The sequence below is a fragment of the Marmota monax genome, unplaced genomic scaffold (genome assembly GCF_021218885.2).
Source record: "Marmota monax isolate L192 unplaced genomic scaffold, Marmota_monax_Labrador192_F-V1.1 WCK01_AAM20220418_F8-fsc00134, whole genome shotgun sequence".
NCBI classification, from domain to species: domain Eukaryota; kingdom Metazoa; phylum Chordata; class Mammalia; order Rodentia; family Sciuridae; genus Marmota; species Marmota monax.
In genome coordinates, this window is record NW_026692281.1 from 3,708,740 (window position 1) to 3,728,838 (window position 20,099).

At 36.1% G+C, this 20,099-nt stretch overlaps 1 long non-coding RNA gene across 1 annotated transcript in view; it reads right to left on the reverse strand.

Annotated features, from left to right (window-relative positions):
• Positions 1-20,099, reverse strand: part of LOC131424053 (uncharacterized) — a 108,532-nt gene that overhangs the window by 46,809 nt on the left and 41,624 nt on the right. The window lies entirely within an intron of this gene.

Below are 20,099 nucleotides of genomic sequence, written 5' to 3' on the forward strand. Positions count from 1 at the left end.
ACTCAACTTTTAATAATAATGAGTGGAACCTCTAGGTGGAAGATCAATAAAGAAATAGAAGACATGAAATCACTGCAAATCATCATTATGATGAAATTAAACAATATGCCTCTGAATAGCCTATAAATCACAAGAGAAGTTAGAAAAAATAGTTTAAGATGAATGAAAACAAAAACACAACACATCAAAACATGGGATACAATGAAGCCATTCTTAGAATGATAACTATAAATATACTGATATATTATATTATATCAAATATATATAATATATATTTAAAAAGAATGGTCTTAGATCAGCAACTGAATCTTCCACCATAAAAGCTAGAAAATGAAGCCTGAAATCAACCCAGAATAGGAAAATAAGGAAAAATAAGGATTTGAGCATAAATCGATGAGATAGGAAATAGAAAAATAATAAAGTCAATAAAACCAATAAATGTTTGCTCTTTAAAAAGATCAGCAAAACTGGCAAACCTTAACTATAGTAATGCAGATAATAGACAAGATCCATATTACTAAAATCAGGAATGAAAGATAGTACTATCTTCCTTACAAAATTAGATAACATAGATGAAATGGACAAATTTCTAGAAAGACAGAAATACATATCATGCAGGAATATAAATATTTTATAAAATGTTTTGGCAGTTTCATAATCCGTTAAGCATAGAGTTTATCCATTGGATCCAGAAATTCCACTCCTAGGTATACCAAAAAGGAATGAAAATACGTGTCTACACAAAAACTATTCATAATAGTGCACAAAAACCAACAAGCCAAAATATCCACCAAATGATAAAAACATAAGTAAAATACCCTTCCACATAATGGAATAGTACCCATATCATTCCTTATAATCATATCTATATAATTCCATGTAACAGTTATTTTATGGAATATTATTTGGCAATAGGAGGACTGAAGTAAAACAGATAAACCTTGAAAACATTAGGCTAAGTTGAAAAAGGTCACAAAAGGCAATGTATTTTATGATTTCATGCTATGATTTGGTTCCCAAATGTTCCCCAAAGGCCCATGTGTTGGCATTGAGAGTTTGTATAGACATTCAGGGTATTAGAGGAATTCCTTTAAAGGGGATAGGTGCACCCCAGTCCTTTCCTCTTCCTATGTTATCCTTCCTGGCCATAGGGTGAGTATCTGGTTCTGCCATGCATGTCCTGCCATGATACGCTGATTCATCACAGGCTCCAAAGCTAAAGGTCAATCAATCATGATATGCAACCTTAACAAAATGAGCCAAAATAAACATTTTCTCTTTATAAGTTGATTATCTCAGGTATTTGTTACAGTGATGGGAAGCCAACTAATATATTCCATTTATATAACATTTCTAGAATAGACAAATCCATAAAGGCAGCAAGTAGATTAATAGTTGAAAGGGGCTGTAAGGCTGAAGAAATAGGAGCAACTACTAATGTGTACTGATTTTTCTTTAGCACTGACACTTTTTACAATTATATATGCAATTATTGTTTCATAACTATTAATATACCAAGAGCCATTGAATTTTATGCATTAAAGAGTTAAATATATGATAGACAAATTATGTCTCAATAAATAAAAATTCATAAAGAGAGGGGAGGCAAATAATGGTACAACTGAAGGTCAGTAGCCACATGCTCTGAGGAGCCAAGGAAATAAAGGTAACAGGCCCTGGAGAAAATCCCTGCCCTGGTCCTGTCTGAAGTCTGAACAGCAGTAACTGAAGATTTCCTTGTAATCACTATTTAAATCAATCAGAAAAGACAGATGAGCTCCATCTTACCTCAGAGTCCTCTGGAATTATGACTGTGGGTCCAAGGGAAATCAGGCAGAGGCTAAACAGAAATTCATTAAATGTGGCTTCTGATTGCTACCCCAGTTGAATCTTACTGCTACACCCAAAGCAGAAACAAGTGGAGTTATGGAAGTGGGGATGGGGGCGGGGAACAGGGGAGACTGAGAGAGAGAAGTGTTGTATCAGAAGCAGTTGCTGCAAGCTTCATTCTTGGAGGTCTGGAGACATTGCTGGAAGGTAGTGAAGAGAAAAGAGGTACAGAGAGATTCTGCCTTACCACATTGATTCTAAGGTGCTGAGGCTCAGATATTCCCAAATTGTTCCGAGACCACCCTTCTCTGCTCACACTTATGGATTGAGGGCATCTCCAGCTCCCCTACCACATACTCACCTCGGAGCTCTCCCTGCTCTCCAGAGGACGCTACCAACAGCAAATGAAGTTTGGCTTCTTAGAGTTTTTCCTTAAAATATTATTAAATTCCTACAATGGTTTACAGACTGTGGTGGGAATAAAGCATTACATTTCATGTATACATGCAGGCCAGTAGGGGAAGTGTTATTATCCCTGTTTTACAGATGCATTTCATTCTGATTGTTACTTTATCTTTTATCCATTTAAATCAGTCAACAAATATTTACTGAGCACTTGGTGTATATGCCAGACATCTGTTCCAGGTGCTAGGAAAGCAGCAAAAAAAACAAATAGAAAATATTCTTGCCTTTTTGTGCCTACAATATGGGGGAATTGACAAATAAGTCCATATATATTAGCAGCATAGTAATATAGCACTGTGAATAAAAGTAGAGCTGGATGAACAAATAGAGTGATTGAGAGGTGATATTTTAGATAGGAAAGTCAGAAATGTGTTCTCCAAGAAGGTAAAGAGACACCTGAAGGAAGTGAGGGAGAGAGTCATGTAGATGAGTGGTGGAAAAGTATTCCTATCAGAACAGCAAATGCAAAAACCTCAAGATGGGAATGTAGGGGGCTGAGGTTGTGGCTCAGTAGTAGAGCACTTGCCTAGCATGTGTGAGGCCCTGGGTTCGATCTTCAGCACCACATATAAACAAATAAATAAAATAAAGATATTGTGCCCAACTGCAACTAAAAAAAATATTTTAAAAAAGAGATGGGAATGTGTCTTGTGTGTATATGTAACACACATTGAGAAATTATGCTTTTATTTTGTATTTATCCTGAAGGAGATGATAATCACTGGAGGGATTTAAGCAAAGGAGTTGGATTGGACAAGATTGGACATAAAATTTTAACAGAATAACTCAAACTGTTCTCAGAACAGACTGTAGGGGGCAATGATGAAATCAGGAATGCCAGTTGGGAAGTTACTGCAGATGAAGAATTAGATCTAGTGGAATGATATCCTCTTGTTCCCCTCCTAGTGAGATTGGTGAGGTTACCCACAGATAAAGATATATCCCACATGCAATTGCTTTTAGGCAAACATAAAAATACATGAAACCCAATACAAAGACATATTCAATTAAACATATGTACACATAGATATACAATGCAGCAATATAAGCGACAAGACCTAAACATATTTGCACACAGATACTCAAGGCAGTATTGTAATTCCAGGAACAAATGTATGCATATAGAGGCACACTCTAAATGACACACAGAAATATTCATAGACACAAATAAATTCACATTACACACACTCACACACACATGAATGGAACTGGATAATATCATGATAAGTGAAACAGACCATCCCCAAAAAGTAAAGGTTGAATGCTCTCTCTGAAATGCAGATGCTAACTCAAAATAATGGAGGTAGGGTAGGGAAGAATAGATGTACTTTGGATTAGACAAAAGGGAATGAAGGGAATGGAGGGGTAATGGGAATAGGAAATATAGTAGAATGTATCAGACATTACTCTCCTCTGTTCATATTAGAATACATGATCAGTGTAATTCCACATCATGTACAACCAGAAGAATGGGAGGTTGTACTCCATGTATGTATAATATTTCAAAATATATTTTCCTGTCATGTATAACTAAAAAAAAACAAATAAAAATATAAAATAAAAAAAAATGTTTAGAAGTCTTGTTAAGAGTCCACAAAGCATATGTTTATAATGGTAATCTACAAAACATTATAATGAAAACAAGTACAAGTCATGAATGAATAAAACAGAAGAAAACCCTATGTCCATAGAAGAACTGTAAGACATCTGCATAACAGTGCACCTTCTTTTACTACAACATGCATTAAATTCATAGGGTGGCACAGAAAAACAAACAAACAAACAAACAAAACTTTATCTCCCTCTCTGAAACACTTCATAGAACAATCCTACCCACCATACATGCTCAAATAAGAGGCTTGAGGAGGGGATGGGGCTATGGCTCAGCAGTAGTGCACTTGCCTAGCATGTGTGAAGCACTGGGTTCAATTCTCAGCACCACATATAAATAAATAAAATAAAGGTCTATCAACAACTAAAAGAATATTTTTAAAAATGCTTCTCTTCTTGGGGCTGGGGATGTGGCTCAAGTGTAGTGTGCTCATCTAGCGTGTGTGAGGTTTGATTCTCGGCACCACATAAAAATAAAAATAAAGATATTGTGTCCACCTAAAACTGAAGAATAAATATTTAAAAAATGCTCCTCTTCTTCAAAATATCTTCTTATAAAAAAAAAGAGTCTTGAGGAGGAAGAAAAGATAACTGTCTTCTTTTCTTTTGGAAAGCTTTATTGAACACTGAAAATATTTTTTAAACAGCAAATTTTATAGGTTGCATATACAATTATAAAGCCAAAGTAATATTGGTAAATATATTTAACATTATAAATAGCAATACCCAAGCAAAGAAATATCAAATAGAAGGGCTAGGCTGAAAAGAAGAATGAATTTCATTGTCAAAACTAAGAACATTGGACTGGGATTGTGGCTCAGCGGTAGAGCACTCCCCTAGCATGGGCAGGACCCAGGTTCAATCCTCAGCACCACATAAAAATAAAGGCATTGTGTTGTGTCCATCTCTACCTAAAAATATAATAAATGTTTAAAAAAAGAACTAAGAACAGAGGGAAGAAAGCAAAGTGTATGGGACAATGACATTATGTGTGGCTGATACTCTTTAATGGCAACCTGCAACATTTCTGACGTGGGCTGTGGACTCCCAAACCTGCAATTCAAGTTTTAACCTCTTCCAGTGGACTACATGGAGCTGTCTTGGGGATGGGGTCAGTGTGTATTTAATACCTCCTCAATTTACTCATGTTCCCTCTCTTAAGTCAGCTGGAATGCCATCAGCCATATACCTTTATGAAGCTTAGAATACCAGCAATATTGAAAGATCAGAAAATTGCACTTTAGGGTATACTCAGCCCCGAAAAAGATCACACAACTTGGTAAGTGAAACGCAGGCTGGATATCATCTTTCAGTTTTTCCCTTGCCAGTGCCAATGCCACATCTGGGTCCTAGCACTCCATGTACCAACTTTGTGCCCCAGTACCTGATGTAGCATAAGGAATCCTAGGCAGAAGATGAATGGCCAAGAATAAAACATTTTACTTTGTAAAAAATTTTACTTACACACCCCCATATTTATAACAAACAAATTTTCACAAAAAGGTACTCTATGTTGATGTACTCTGATATTTTCTATTCTGTTCTAAAATCCAGTTAGGATTAAAAATGAATTCAGGACCCTTTAAATAGCTGTAATCTCCTATTTTAAAAAATGCTAATTAACTAGGGCTCATAGAAATTACAATGGTTGCTGTGTAAGCTTGAGGGAGATGCAGAAAGCCTCAATTTCCTCATCTGTATGGAAGAGATATGTTAGTCAGTTTTCTATTACTATAGCAAATATCTGAAATAATCAACTTATAAAGAGAAAAGGTGTACTTTAGCTCCCAGTTTTGGAGGTTTCAGTTCATGATCACTTGGCCTCATTGCTTTCCAATCAATGGTGAGGCTGTACATTATGGTGGGAGAATGTGCAGAGCACTGCTACTTGTTCATTATCCAGTATTTTAGTCAGCTTTTTCACTGCCATGATGAAGAGACCAGACAAGAACAATTTTAGAGGAGGAAAAATTTATTTGGGGCTCATGGTTTGAGAGGTCCATAGATGGCTGACTCCATTCCTCAGGGCCTGAGGTGAGGCAGAACATTATGGCCAATGTGTATGGCAGAGGAAAACAGCAGGGGACATGGCAGCAGGAAAGAGAGAGAGAGAGAGAGAGAGAGAGAGAGAGAGAGAGAGAGAGAGAGAGAGAACTCCGCTCAACAAAATATATACCCCAATGACCTACCTCTTCCAAGTTATTCTCTGAGACTCAAGCCAACTGGAGGTGTGAGCTCATACAAAATTAAAAAAGAAAATTATACAATTTAAAGATACACTGGTGGGACAGGCACTAGCATTTATTAGTATTCCAGAAGATAATTGGATAATTGGGATTGGATCAATGCCCAACCAAAACATAGCAGGGCAAATGTTAAATACTAAATCTCCATGTTCAGTATCTGAGGCACACTGGAGTGGCATGTGTGGTCTCAAAGGCTTGTCGGTTCCACCCCCATATCTTTGCTGGTTGTAGCTCACATGGTTGCTATCTTGGGAAGGTTTTGCTCAAGCTTTAGCTTTCCCTGATAAGCAATAGCATATTACTGGCTTCTATATTTTCCTGAAGTTTCCATTTCAGCTTTGGCTTCATTCCCATAGCTCTGTGCATTTTCCTGTTTGGGTATGCTTGTAGGGACTCTCACCATGCAATATGCTGTCTGGCCTCCCAGTCTTTCCTTTGAAAACTCAGTGGTAGTCTGTATAACCCCATCACAGTGATGGATAAACCATGGTGAGCTGCACCAACCAGGATGAATGTTGCTGTGCCACAGATGGCCCAAAGAGAACCTGTACCTGCAGGCCCCCAAATTGCAGATAATCATTAGGTACTTAGACAACACCACCCTGGAGAAGTCCCAGTAGAAGGAAGTGGGTGCCCACAATTCACTATGGTGGGCAATAAGAGCTCAGATTCAAGTGGGCCAACTGATTTTCTATTCCAGATACAGTGATAGTACCCAAGTGATCTACATTAGCCTGGGTGGAAGATTCTATGCCACCAATGACCAATGACTCACAGGCCCCACAGTTGTTGTTATGGGTGTAGATATGAGGTGATTCCTTTAATATCTGCTCACAGGTGAAATGATTAGGTTTTCAGAGCCTTAACTTAATCAGTGGATTGATCCACTAATATGTATTAACTAGGCAGTAACTTAGGTAAGAGGTGACTGGAGGAGGTAGGTCACTGAGGCCAGTGTGTGTGGCAGAGGAAAACAGCAGGGGACATGGCTTTATATTTTGTCCCGGGTGAGCAGTACTCTCTTATTTCTTGTTGCCATGTTCTGAGCTTCACCATACCCTTCTGTCATGATGTTATGCCTCACCTTGGGCCCAGAGCTATATAGAGTTGGACATCTATGGAGTGAAACTTCTGAATCTATGAGCCAAAATAAACTTTTCCTCTTCTACATTTTCTTGTCAGTTCTTTTGGTCACAGTGATAAAAAAAAAAAAAAAAAAAAAAAAAAAAAAAAAAAAAAAAGTTGACTAAAACAGTTACAGACATTTGCCAAGTGCTTAGGCAGCACTGCTTCAATAAACCCCCAGTGTAGGAGAGCAGATGCCTGCAATTCACAACTGTGAACAGTAGAATGCACTATATTTTCAATGAAATAATATCAGAAAATTTCCCAAACCTGAATGAAATGGAATATCAAATATAAAAAGCTTATAGGATCACAAATATATAAAATTACATAGACTCATACCAAGGCACATTATAATGAAAATGCCTAGCATACAGAATAAAGATAGAACTCTAAAGTTTGCCAGAGAAAAATGTCAGGTAATATTTAGAGGGAAACCAATTTGGATCTCAGCTGATTTCTCAAGCCACACCCTCAAAGCTAGGAGGACCTGGAAAAACATACACCAAATTGATAGAAAATGAATGCCAACCAAGAATCTTATATTCAGGAAAATTAAGCTTCAAATTTGAAGATAAAATAAAAATCTTCCATGATAAACAAAAGTTAAAAGAATTCACAACTAGAAAGCCTGCACCAGAGAACACTCTCAGCAAAATATTCCATGAAGATGAAATGGAAAAATAAAAAGTGAAAACCAGCAAATAGAGGAACTATATTAAAGGAAAAGTCAATTAAAGGAGAAACTAGGTCAAATTAAAAATAAGAAAGAAACCAAAATGACCAGGAATACAAATCTATGCCATTTATTTTTTTTAGTTGCAGATGGACACAACTTTTTTTATTATTTTATTTTTATGTGGTGCCAAGGCTTGAACCCAGTGCCTCTCATGTGCTAGGCAAGTGCTCTACCACTGAGCTACAGCTCCAGCCTTTATGTCATTTTTTTTTTAAAAACTTTTTTTTAGTTGTTAGTGGACCTTATTTTATTTATTTATATGAAGTGCTGAGAATCAAACCCAGTGCTTCGCACACACATGCCAAGGAAGTACTCTACCATGGAGCTACAACCCTACTCCTCTATGTCATTTTAAAGATGGTCCTGTGGAGAGGAGCAGGCCCACAGAGTCCCACAGTAGTCAGTGTGACAGCCCTGAATCTCGCATCCTGGGCTCCTGCACCTACCAAAAACAATAAGCACATGTAGCACAATACCTTTCAAGCATGTAGACTCAGGCCCCTAGTCTAATGAAAAAGTACTTGCTGGTGAGAAATTCATAGCAAACAGAGAAGTAGCTCCTGTGTCCTAGTATGTCTAGGAGGATCCAGAGTTGCCAATTAACTCAATGCTCATTTGGATGCATGGACCAACACAAAGCAATTCCTGAGGATAACCCCAAGCAGCCAGTGGACAACCTCACACATACTCAATAACACTACACTTCAAAAACGAGCTTACAGAGGAGCATGCCAAAGATACCAGTCACTTCCCAGTGTGATTATATTGAAGTTCATTGTTCTGCAACTTGTGCACCCCAGAGAGGAAAGCAGTCCTTCACCCTTCCACAGACCACCCAGTGTGACAACAGGTTACAATAACTCTACCTTAGACTGCTATACCCTCCACACACTCTGAAATATACACAGAGTAGACCACACTTGATTTGACAGTGCTGGATACACAGAGCTTTTCTTCAGTAGGGCACACATAACTACACCCTGTAACAAAGAATAACTAGGCCATAAAATCATACACAATTTTGGATCATTTACTCTGATCCAACAGAAAGCTATTAGATACCTAAACAAACCAAAGATCAGAGAAGAACTCCTAAAATTGTATTAGTGGTGAGTTGTTGAGTTGGTGTATCACTATTTATACACATGGGGAAGAGTGATGGTGGGTGTCTTCTAAAGGTTCCATTTCTTTTTGGTACTGGGAATTAAACCCAGGGGCACTCAACACTGAGCCACATCCCCAGCCCCATTTAATATTTTACTTAGAGACAGGATCTTGCCAAGTTTCTTAGAGCCTTGCTAAGTTGCTGAGGCTGGCTTTGAACTCATGATCTTCCTGTCTCAGCCTCCTGAGCTGCTGGGATTATAGGTATGTGCCAGAGCACCTGGCTTAAGGTCCCAATTCTTGATGAAATCCAAAGCAGGAAGATTCAATAAGAAATTTATCCAACTTGGCATGGCTCCAGTATCACTTTTAATCTTACATATACTACTTTTCAATTTGAATCATTAGTTTTCCCCCTAGAATTTGATATTACAATGTCAATCAGTTTGATTTGATTATATTTCTTCTCATGTTTTAAAGCATTAACTGAAATAATTTTCTCTTTATTATCCCATCTAAGGTTCATACTTGTTCCACTTATTCCCTCTTTTCCCTCTTGCATTACCTGCTACTGCCTCAATTGTCCACATTTATCTTTTTTCTGTTTACCTTGCTTTGTATTATTCTTTTCTTTCTTTTCTCTTTCATTTTTTATATTCTTTTTTTTTTTTTACTTTTAGGTGGACACAATATCTTTATTTCATTTTTATGTGGTGCTGAGAATCGAACCCAGTGCCTCACTCATGCTAGGCGAGCACACTACCACTTGAGCCACATCCCCAGCCCTCTCTTTCTTTTCGTGCCCAATTTTTTCTCTTCTCCCCACCTCATCCCCTTTATAATGTAATCATAATTTTACTAACATTACTAATTTCCCATCTTATTCCAAAACATTATTATAACTGTATAACTAGATTAGAGCAATTGTGGAGATCATTTTGAACAAGTTGTTTTTCCTAAGGTTGACTAATAACATAGATTGATCTCTGAAGTGATTGTAGTTAATATGGTTTAGTAGTGCTAATACTGGGAATAGCAGAGGACACATGTTGATTCAAATTATTAATACCTGAATATCTGTTTATCCCTATGCACTTAATAGAAAGAAGCTCAATATATAGTAACTTGGATAAAAAGAGAAGCAATAATAATCCCAGCATATGAGTAGATGTACAAAAAATATAAAATAGAAAGGGAACACACCACCATAAACATCCCACAACACTTCAAAACACTGATCTCATTGATGCCACAGTGGAGTAAATGTCAGAGAAAAAATTTACAAAGTTCATAGTTAAAATGTTCAATAAGCTAAAAGAAGATATAAGGAATAAACTGAGAAAGAAAATACAGGCAGTAAAAGTTAATTTCATTAGAGACAGATTTTGATAAAGAACCAAACAGAAATCCTGGAAATGATTCAGTAAATCAAATTAAAAATTCAGTTGCAAACATCACTGATAGATTAGACCACTCTGAAGACAGACTCACAGGCCTTGAAGACAAAGTACATAATCTTGAAAATAAACTTAAAAATAAATAAAAGATGTTAGGAGATCATGACCAGAATAATCAAGAAATCTGGCAAAACATTGGTATAGATGAAGGCACCTAAATACAAACTAAAGTAATTAACAACCTTTTCAACGAAATTATAACACAACAATTTCCAAACCTAATGAGAGACGGTAATCCACTTTCAAGAGGCGTTTAGAATCCCAAATTGGCAAGATCAAAAAAAAAAATCCTCTCAAGGACACATTATAATTAAAATGCCAAGGATATAGGGTGGAATTTTAAAAGCCACAAGATAAAAACAGCAGGTCACATGTAGACATAATCCAACATATATAATCACAGGATAGGATCCTAATTAGAATAGGTTATACTCCATGTATGTATAATATGTCAAAATACACTCTACTGTCATTATCTAAAAAGAAAAAAAAAACCAAAAAATATATTTCAAATGATTTGACCCTAAAAGGTAGGAGGGCTTAGAATATTATATATCAACCATGAAAGAAAACAGGTGCTAACCAAGATTATGATATTCAACAAAACTATGCTTCAGAATTGAAGAAAATCTTTTGTGGTAAGCAAAAACTAAAAAAATTCAAAACCACTAATTCTCCACAAAGAAACATATTCAATGAAATATTCCATGTAGGCAAAATGAAAATAGTATTAAGAACCAGTATAGAAATGAATTTCACTAAAAGAATAGCCATTGAAGAATAAAGTCTGAATGAAGCAACAGAAACAAAACAACATGTCGAAAATTAACAATTTTTTCTCTATAATAACACTGAATGCAAATGGTTTAAGCTCCCCAATCAAGATATAGAGTGGCAGAATGAATTTAAAAACAAGACCTTACCATATGTTGTTTATAAGAGACTCACTTTTTAGGCAAAAATCCACAGGCTGAAGTGGTAGGATGGAAAAAGATATACCATGCAAATGGATACCAAAAGCAAGCAAGGGCTACTACTCTTATATCAGACAAAGTAGACATCAAGCCAAAATCAGAAGATATAAAAAGATCACTTAATACTATTAAGAGAATCATCCAATAACAAGATATAATGATTGTGAATATCAATGCCCCAAATTTTGGTGCATCTACATACATAAAACAAAACCTCTATACAAAGAATCAAATAGACCAAAATACAACAATACTGGGTGATTTTAATTCTCCTCTTTTGCCATTAGATAGGTCATCCATAAGTAAACTAAATAAAGATTATTAACAACTAAAAATACTCTTAATCTAATGGTCCTACATGTATAGAATACTTCATCCATTGACAACCGCATTCATTTTCTTTTCAGAAAGAAAATTCACCAAAGTAGATCATACTTTAGGGCAAAAGAAAATATGAGCAAATACAAGGATTAGAGAAAATAAAGATAATTCCTTGCATCCTATCAGATAAAAATGAAATGAAATTAGAAACCAATGATGAGATAAAAAACAGAAATCATTCCAAAACCTGGAAATTAAATAATACAGTTTGGAATGATGAATGGATGACAGAATAAATCAGGGGATAAAAAAAATCTTAGAAACAAATGAAAACGGAGCTACAACATGTCAAAGTCTCCAGGAGAGTATGAAGGCAGTTCTAAGAAAAAAGTTTATAGCATTGAGTGCCCACATTAAAAAAAAGAAAGATCACAAATAAATAATCTAACTTTGCAACTGAAACCCAGAGAAAGAATTAAAAAATTAATTCCCAAGCCAATAGAATACAGAAAATAATTAAGATTGGAGCCAAAATTAATAAAATTGAGAATTCAAATAATACAAAGGATCAATGAAAAAAGAGTTGGTTCTTTTAAAAGATAAATACGATTGATTGCCCTTAGCTAAACTAAGCAAAAGAAAGACTGAAATCAACAAAATATGAGAAGAAAAAGGAGGTCACCAGAGACACTTCTGAAATCCACAGGATTTGCACTGAAAAATCTTAAATACATTGACAAATTCCTAGGGATATGTAACCTACCCAAACTGAACCATGAGGATATAGAAAACTTAGACCAATATCAAGAAATGGGATTGAAATAATAATTTCAAGCCTTTCATAAAAATAAAGTCCAGTACCTGATGAATTCTCAGATAATTTCTAGTAGACCTTTATAGAAATAATCTATGCCAATACTCCTTAAATTATTCCATTTAATAGAAAGAGACAGAACTCTGCTCAATTCATTTTATGAAGCCAGTTTAACTTGGATACCAAAACCAGACAAAGGAACAAGGAAAGAAAATTTCAGACCAATATCCCTGATGAACATAGATACAAACATTCTTATGAACATAAATGATAAAACTCATCATGAATATAAATAATAAAAATGCTGGTGAGGATGTGGGGAAAAGGTATATTTATAGATAGTTGGTGTGACTGCACATTAATACAATCACTCTGGAAAGCAGTAAGGTGATTTCTCCAAAAACTAGAAATGGAACCATTGTATGATACAGCTATCCCACTCTCCAGTACTTATCCAAAAGAATTAAAATCAGCACACTAGAGTGATATGTGCACATCAATATTTATAGCAGCAGAATTCACAATAGCAAAGTTATGGAAACAGCCATGGTGCCTACCAAAGATGAATTGGATAAAGAAAATGTAGTATATACACAATGGAGTTTTACTCAGGCATAAAGAAGAATGAAATTATGGCATTTATTAGTAAATGGATGTAACTGGAGGACAGCATGCTATGTAAAACAAACCAGACACAGAAGGTCAAGGGTCAGTTGTTTTCTCTCACATGTGGAAGTTAGACCAAAATAAGGGAATAGGGTTGGGATTGTGGCTCAGTGCCAGAGCACTTGCCTTGCACATATGAGGCACTGGGTTTGATCCTCGGCACCACATAAAAATAAATAAATAAAATAAAAGTATTGTGTCCATCTCAATTAAAAATATTTTTTAAAATAAGGGGAAATTCACAATGAAAATAGAAGGGAGATCACTGGATCAAAATAATGAGATTGATGGGTAAAGAAGAGAGATAGGAAAAGAGAGGAATGTTGGAATGAAACTGAGCAATTATACTATGCACATGTATGAACATACCACAGAATTTTTTTCCTTTATGTTTATCTATTAAGCAATAATTAAAATCTATAAATACTTAGTAAGAAAGTCAGAAGAGTAGAGGAAGGGAAACAGGAGAAATGGAGAGAAAGGTGAAAATGTGGGGAATTAAAGTAGAGTCAATTATATTCCCTGCTTCTATGATTATGTCAAAATGAATCCCTTCATATCAATATTTATAGCAGCAAAATTCACAATAGTTAAACTGTGGAACTAAGCTAGATGTCCTTCAGTAGATGAATGGATAAAGAAAATGTGGTATATATACACAATGGAATATTATTCATCATTAAAAGAGAATAAAATCATGGCATTTGCAGGTAAATGGATGGAGTTGGAGAATATACCATTAAGTGAAGTAAGCCAATCCCAAAAAAACAAATGCCAAATGTTGTCTCTGATATAAGGAGGCTGAGTCATAATGGGGGGGTAGCATGGGAGGATTAGATGAACTATAGATAGGGTGAAGGGGAGGAAGGGGAAGATAGGGAGGATGGGGGTAGAAAAGATGGTGGAATGAGATGGACATCATTACCCTAAGTACATGTATGAGGTACTTAGGTGTGACTATACTTTGTATACAACCAAAGATATGAAAAAATGTGCTCTATGTGTAATATGAATTGTTATGCATTCTGCCATCATATATAATAACTCAGAATAAAAAATAAAATTTGAAAGAATCCCAATATTATGTATAACTATAATATAGTAATAAAACATAAAAAACAAAATAATATTATGCCCAGTAAGACTATAGAAATAGAGGAGAATTTAACATCCTTCCAAGACAAGAAAAACAGATAATACATGATCACCAAACCATCTTGACAGAAGATGCCTAAAGCTGTCCCACTTTCCAGACTTAAAGATAAGCATATGTAAATATGTATCCCACTAGGAGAGTAGGTACACAAAAGATAAATAGAAAAAAAATCACATTGTATTAATATGGTAAACCATTGAACCATATAGATAATTAGAAAGAAAGAATAAAAAAATATTCAAATTGTCTATAAGAAAATCAATAAAATGTCAGGAGAAAGTCCTTAGTTATCATCTAAATAATAACCTTAAATTTAGATAGACTATATTCTCCAAGTTAAATATATGTATCCACTGAATGGATTAAAATATATAGATTTGCCTCACCAGTAAAAATACACAAAGACTAAAATTAAACAGTTGGAAAATGTCATTCTAAGCAAAAGTAAACTTAAAGCGAACAGGATTAACTATATTTATATCTGATAAAATAGACTTTACGAAAAAAATAACTAAGAAAGTGAAGATAAAATGATCAAGTGATCAAGTCAACCAGAAAATATGATTGTAAATCTATATGCACCTAATGTTGGAAAACTCACTTTTATAAAACAAAGACTGTAGACCCAAATGGAGATAAGTTACAATAAAATAAAAGTTGTGGCAACTCATCACCCCATTTTTACTAGTGGACAGATAATTCAGACCAAACATCAACAGAGAAATATCAGAGTTAAACTATACTATAAGTTAAATAGATTAATAGACCCAGAAAATTCCATGTAGCAGCTGCAGAATATACTTTTTTTTCATCACTTCATGGAATTTTTTTCTGGAATAAATCATATATTAAACCTCAAAAATGTCTTAACACATTTTTTAAAATTGAAATTATATCCTGTATCTTTTCTGATTACAAAAGAATGAAAATAGGGCTGGGGATGTGGCTCAAGTGGTAGCGCGCTCGCCCGGCATGCGTGCGGCCCGGGTTCGATTCTCAGCACCACATACAAACAAAGATGTTGTGCCCGCCGATAACTAAAAAATAAATATTAAAATTCTCTCTCTCTCTCTCTCTCTCTCTCTCTCTCTTTAAAAAAAAGGAATGAAAATAGAAGTCAATAAAAAAATGAAAATTTCGAAATTACACAAACACATGCAGACTGAACAACACACTCTGGAACAAACAATGAGTCATTGTAGAAATGAAATGGAAATTAAATTATTTCTGAAAGCAAATGAAAATGGAAAAACAGCACACCAAAACTTATGGGATACAGAAAAGTAGCTGTAAAAAGGAAGCATATAGCAGTAAGTGCCTATAAACAAAAAAGAATGATTTCAAACAAAGAACATACAAAGCTTCTCAAAAGTTTAGAAAACAAAAACAAACCAAATTCAAAATTAGTACAAGGAAAGAAATAACAAAGATCAGTGAAAAAATAAAATAAATAATTGTTGAGAGCCACAGCCGAAGGGGCCCCAGCAAACTTCCAGCTGCCAGCAAACTTCCAGCTGCCGGCTGATGATTGGCTCACAGCGGCCCCAGCAACATCTAGCTGATTGGCTCTTCGGCCCCAGCAACATCTAGCTGATTGGCTCCTCTGCGGTGATGCTCATTGGGCTGTTTCCCTGCCCTTTCAGACCACGGAGCTGCTCATTGGGGGACTTTTTTGGCTCCGCCCACATGACCCAGCCAATCAGCCTCAAGAGCAGGAGGATTGTGGGAGGTGGAGAGAAGCGTGTGGGGGAGAGAGAGGCTTGTGGAAAGCCGGTGGTGGCAGTTTGGGAAGGGGTATATATTCCCCAAAGATAAACTTAAAATAACCCTTTTTACTCTAAACTTTTTAAATTTGGATTCATCAGGACTTAGTGCTGTGGAAAGGCATATGTGTCCAAAAAATGTGCATAAGCCCAAGGTACTTTGGAAGGATATTCTAACAGGACAATGGAAAGGTCCTGACCCAGTAATTGTCTGGAGTCGGGGGTCTGTTTGTATGTTTCCACAGGGAGAACAGCAGCCGATTTGGATTCCAGAGAGATTAACCAAGGTCCTGACCCAGTGATTGTCTGGAGTCGGGGGTCTGTTTATGTGTTTCCACAGGGAGAACAGCAGCCGATTTGGATTCCAGAAAGATTAACTAAAGCGATTTCTACAGACCAAAAAGAAGATGATTTGGCTCAAATCCATAACAACTGATATCCAAAACTCCAGTTTGGCTATTCTTACATCTGCAACAGAACCAGGATGCTTTTTTCAATATCTATTTTATTATTGCCCTTTGCCATATCATGAAGTTCTATTTTGTTTTTTGAGCTCATACAGACCTAGGTTAATGTTTTGCTGATCAGTTCTATTTTTTGGCTATAGAGTTTTTAAACATTGCAATGGAGATTTCACCTGTAAAAAGTTATAAGGCCTTTACTATAATGTTATGTGTTGTATGTATTATATTATGTGTGCACACTTGTGTTTTGTGTTATATGTTTGAATGTACGTATGTCCATATATCATATATGATGAGTGCTCATGATAAAATGGATCCAAATATTTTTTTCACGTGATTTATATGGTTTAATTTAAATTGGGTAAACAACTGTTGAGGATTGTTTTAATATGTAAACAAAAAATAAGGTTAACAAATCTGTTTGTTTACTTTCACCTTTCCTTTTCATTATATTTAATAATTCTCTTAAAGATAATGTAAATTGTTAAGAAAATTGTTTTCTTTTAGTGCCTTCTGTAATGTTACATAATTTTTTCTTTAGCCATTATTGCCAGAATTCCTATCTTCATCCCAGTGCTGGTGAAGTCAAAGATAAAACCAATCTACAGCTTCTACAATAGCCATCACTGAACTGCTTGCAGAACTTGCCTGGACACATTGTGAGCTCACCTGTATGCATTGTGAACTATCTGTTGGTGCAGCGACTTGTGGTAGTGTTGGGGTATTTTTGCTGATGATGTCATTGGTGGTACAACTTTTCCAAAAGGAGCCGTCAATTGGCTTGGTGTATCTTCCTCCCTTCTGCTTGTCATGATCGTCCAGCTAAAATTTGGGGGCCAACAGAGGTGAGGCAAAGAACCTCCCCCCCCCCCCCCCGCTGGTACAAAGACCTCTCCACAGGTGTGGCTGTATAAACAGAGAGGGGGAGATGTTGAGAGCCACAGCCGAAGGGGCCCCAGCAAACTTCCAGCTGCCAGCAAACTTCCAGCTGCCGGCTGATGATTGGCTCACAGCGGCCCCAGCAACATCTAGCTGATTGGCTCCTCAGCCCCAGCAACATCTAGCTGATTGGCTCCTCTGTGGTGATGCTCATTGGGCTGTTTCCCTGCCCTTTCAGACCACGGAGCTGCTCATTGGGGGACTTTTTGGCTCCGCCCACATGACCCAGCCAATCGGCCTCAAGATCAGGAGGATTGTGGGAGGTGGAGAGAAGCGTGTGGGGGAGAGAGAGGCTTGTGGAAAGCCGGTGGTGGCAGTTGAGGCTCTGAGGGTTTTTCCTGAGAGGCTGTTTTGTTTGGCGTGTGTGGTTCTAAAAATAAAGTTAGTTTCTTTTGACAAGTGGCTCCTGATTGTGCCCAGCCAGACTGCGGCAATAATGACTAGTGGTTGAGGTTGGGCCTCAGTGGTAGAGCACTTGCCTAGCATGTGTGAGGCACTGGGTTCAATTCTTAGCACCACATAAAAAAATAAATGAATAAAATAAAGTTATAAAAAAGAAGTAATGACTAAAAATAACAATACAAAGTATCAATGGAATAAAGTGTTGGTTTTTTGAAAATATAGAATAAATTGATAAATCTTTAATTGGAATAAACCAAAAACAAATTATACAAAGTCCATATCATATAAAATCAGAACTGAAAAAGGATACATTGTAACCAACACCACAGAAATACATAGGTTCATTAGGGATTATTATGAAAACCTATATGCAAACTATAAGAAATAGATGAATTTTGAATGGATGAACACATACAATCTACCAAAATTGAACAATGAGGACATCAAAATACTAATAGATCAAATACAAGTAAGGCAGTCCTAAACTGTAAAGCCCAGGGTTGGCTGACTTCACTGCTGAATTTTACCAAACTTTTAAAGACAAACTAATCTTCATACATGTATTTTGATATTTATGTTTTCTAAATTAAGAATTATCTGAGTGAGTACAGTGGCACACACCTGTAGTTTCATTTACTGAGGAGGCTGAGGCAGGAGGTTCATTTGAGCTCAAAAGTTTGGGACCAGCCTAGACCATGTAGTGAGATCATTTCTTTAAAAAAAATAAAAAAGAAAGAAAGAGAAAAAGAAAAAGTCTTGGCTAGGCTAATAAAATACTTTTAACTTCTGTTTTGATCTTACAAAGATACAACTAGAAGGTGACTGAGCATGCAGGATACTGACAGAGCATACCTACCATCCTCTAAAGGGCAATTCAGTGTTTCTAAGATCAGTCCCTGACTTCTCTGAAACTCCTTCCTTCATGAAATACAGTTCAATGCTTCTCCGTGAGAGGATGAGCTGAATTTAGTGACTCACTTAGAGTAAACCCAGTGTGCTAGAATTGAGGGTCTGGATCACTTTCAACTAAGTGATTAAAGAACATTTTTAAAAATATTTTTTAGTTGTAAATGGATCTTTTTTTTTCCCCAATATGCAGTGCTGAGGATTGAACCCAGGGCCTCACACATGCCAGGCAAGTGCTCTACCACTGAGCCACAACTCCAGCTCAATTAAAGAACCTTTTGGTATTTGTCTTCCTGTATCTCTCGGATCACTTGTTAAGGAGGAAGTGAGCTGCCATGTCATGAGAACACTCAAGCAATCTTGTGGAGGAGTACATGTGAGGCCTCCTACAAACCACTCTGTGAAAGGCAAGCTCCCAATCCCATCCTTGTCTTTACTTTAGATGGCTGCAGCCCTGGTCTAATGTACTAACCCAAGTACCGTGATCCCTTTGACTACTGGCAGATGTGTCATAATAAAATATATTAGTAATCAAACAAGAGTGAGAAAGTTTGAATTAAATAAAGCCAGGAAGGCCTCTTTCCCTCAAGGTTAAAAAAAAGTCATTTATATCCTATGACTCTGGAGGTTCTAATCATAAAAAGACAATAACAGAAACTTTAGCTTTAATTTGATCCTAAAACTGTTTGCTTGGTAGTATGCTTTTCTATTCTAGTCCAGAATTCATGGACCTGTTTAGTAGGAAAGAGCTCCTATCACTCCTCATGAAGGAAGACATTATCCAATGGTTAAAGGTTAGAGCCAGGTGAGTTTCCAGTACATAATAGGTTGTATATGCACAAGTAAACTTCATTATTGTCAACAATTTCCTGCCCTTAAGAATATTTTTCTAGCCAATATTTATTGATCATTTATTATATTTCAAGCACTGTATGCTTTGAATTTGGTGTCAACATACTTTATATACAAACAGAGATATGAAAAATTGTGGTATATATGTGTATTAGGAATTGTAATGCAAAAATAAATACATGTATAATGGCATAATTTGGCGTGAACATACTTTATATACAGAGTTAGGAAAAATTGTGCTATATATGGGTAATAATGAGTGTAA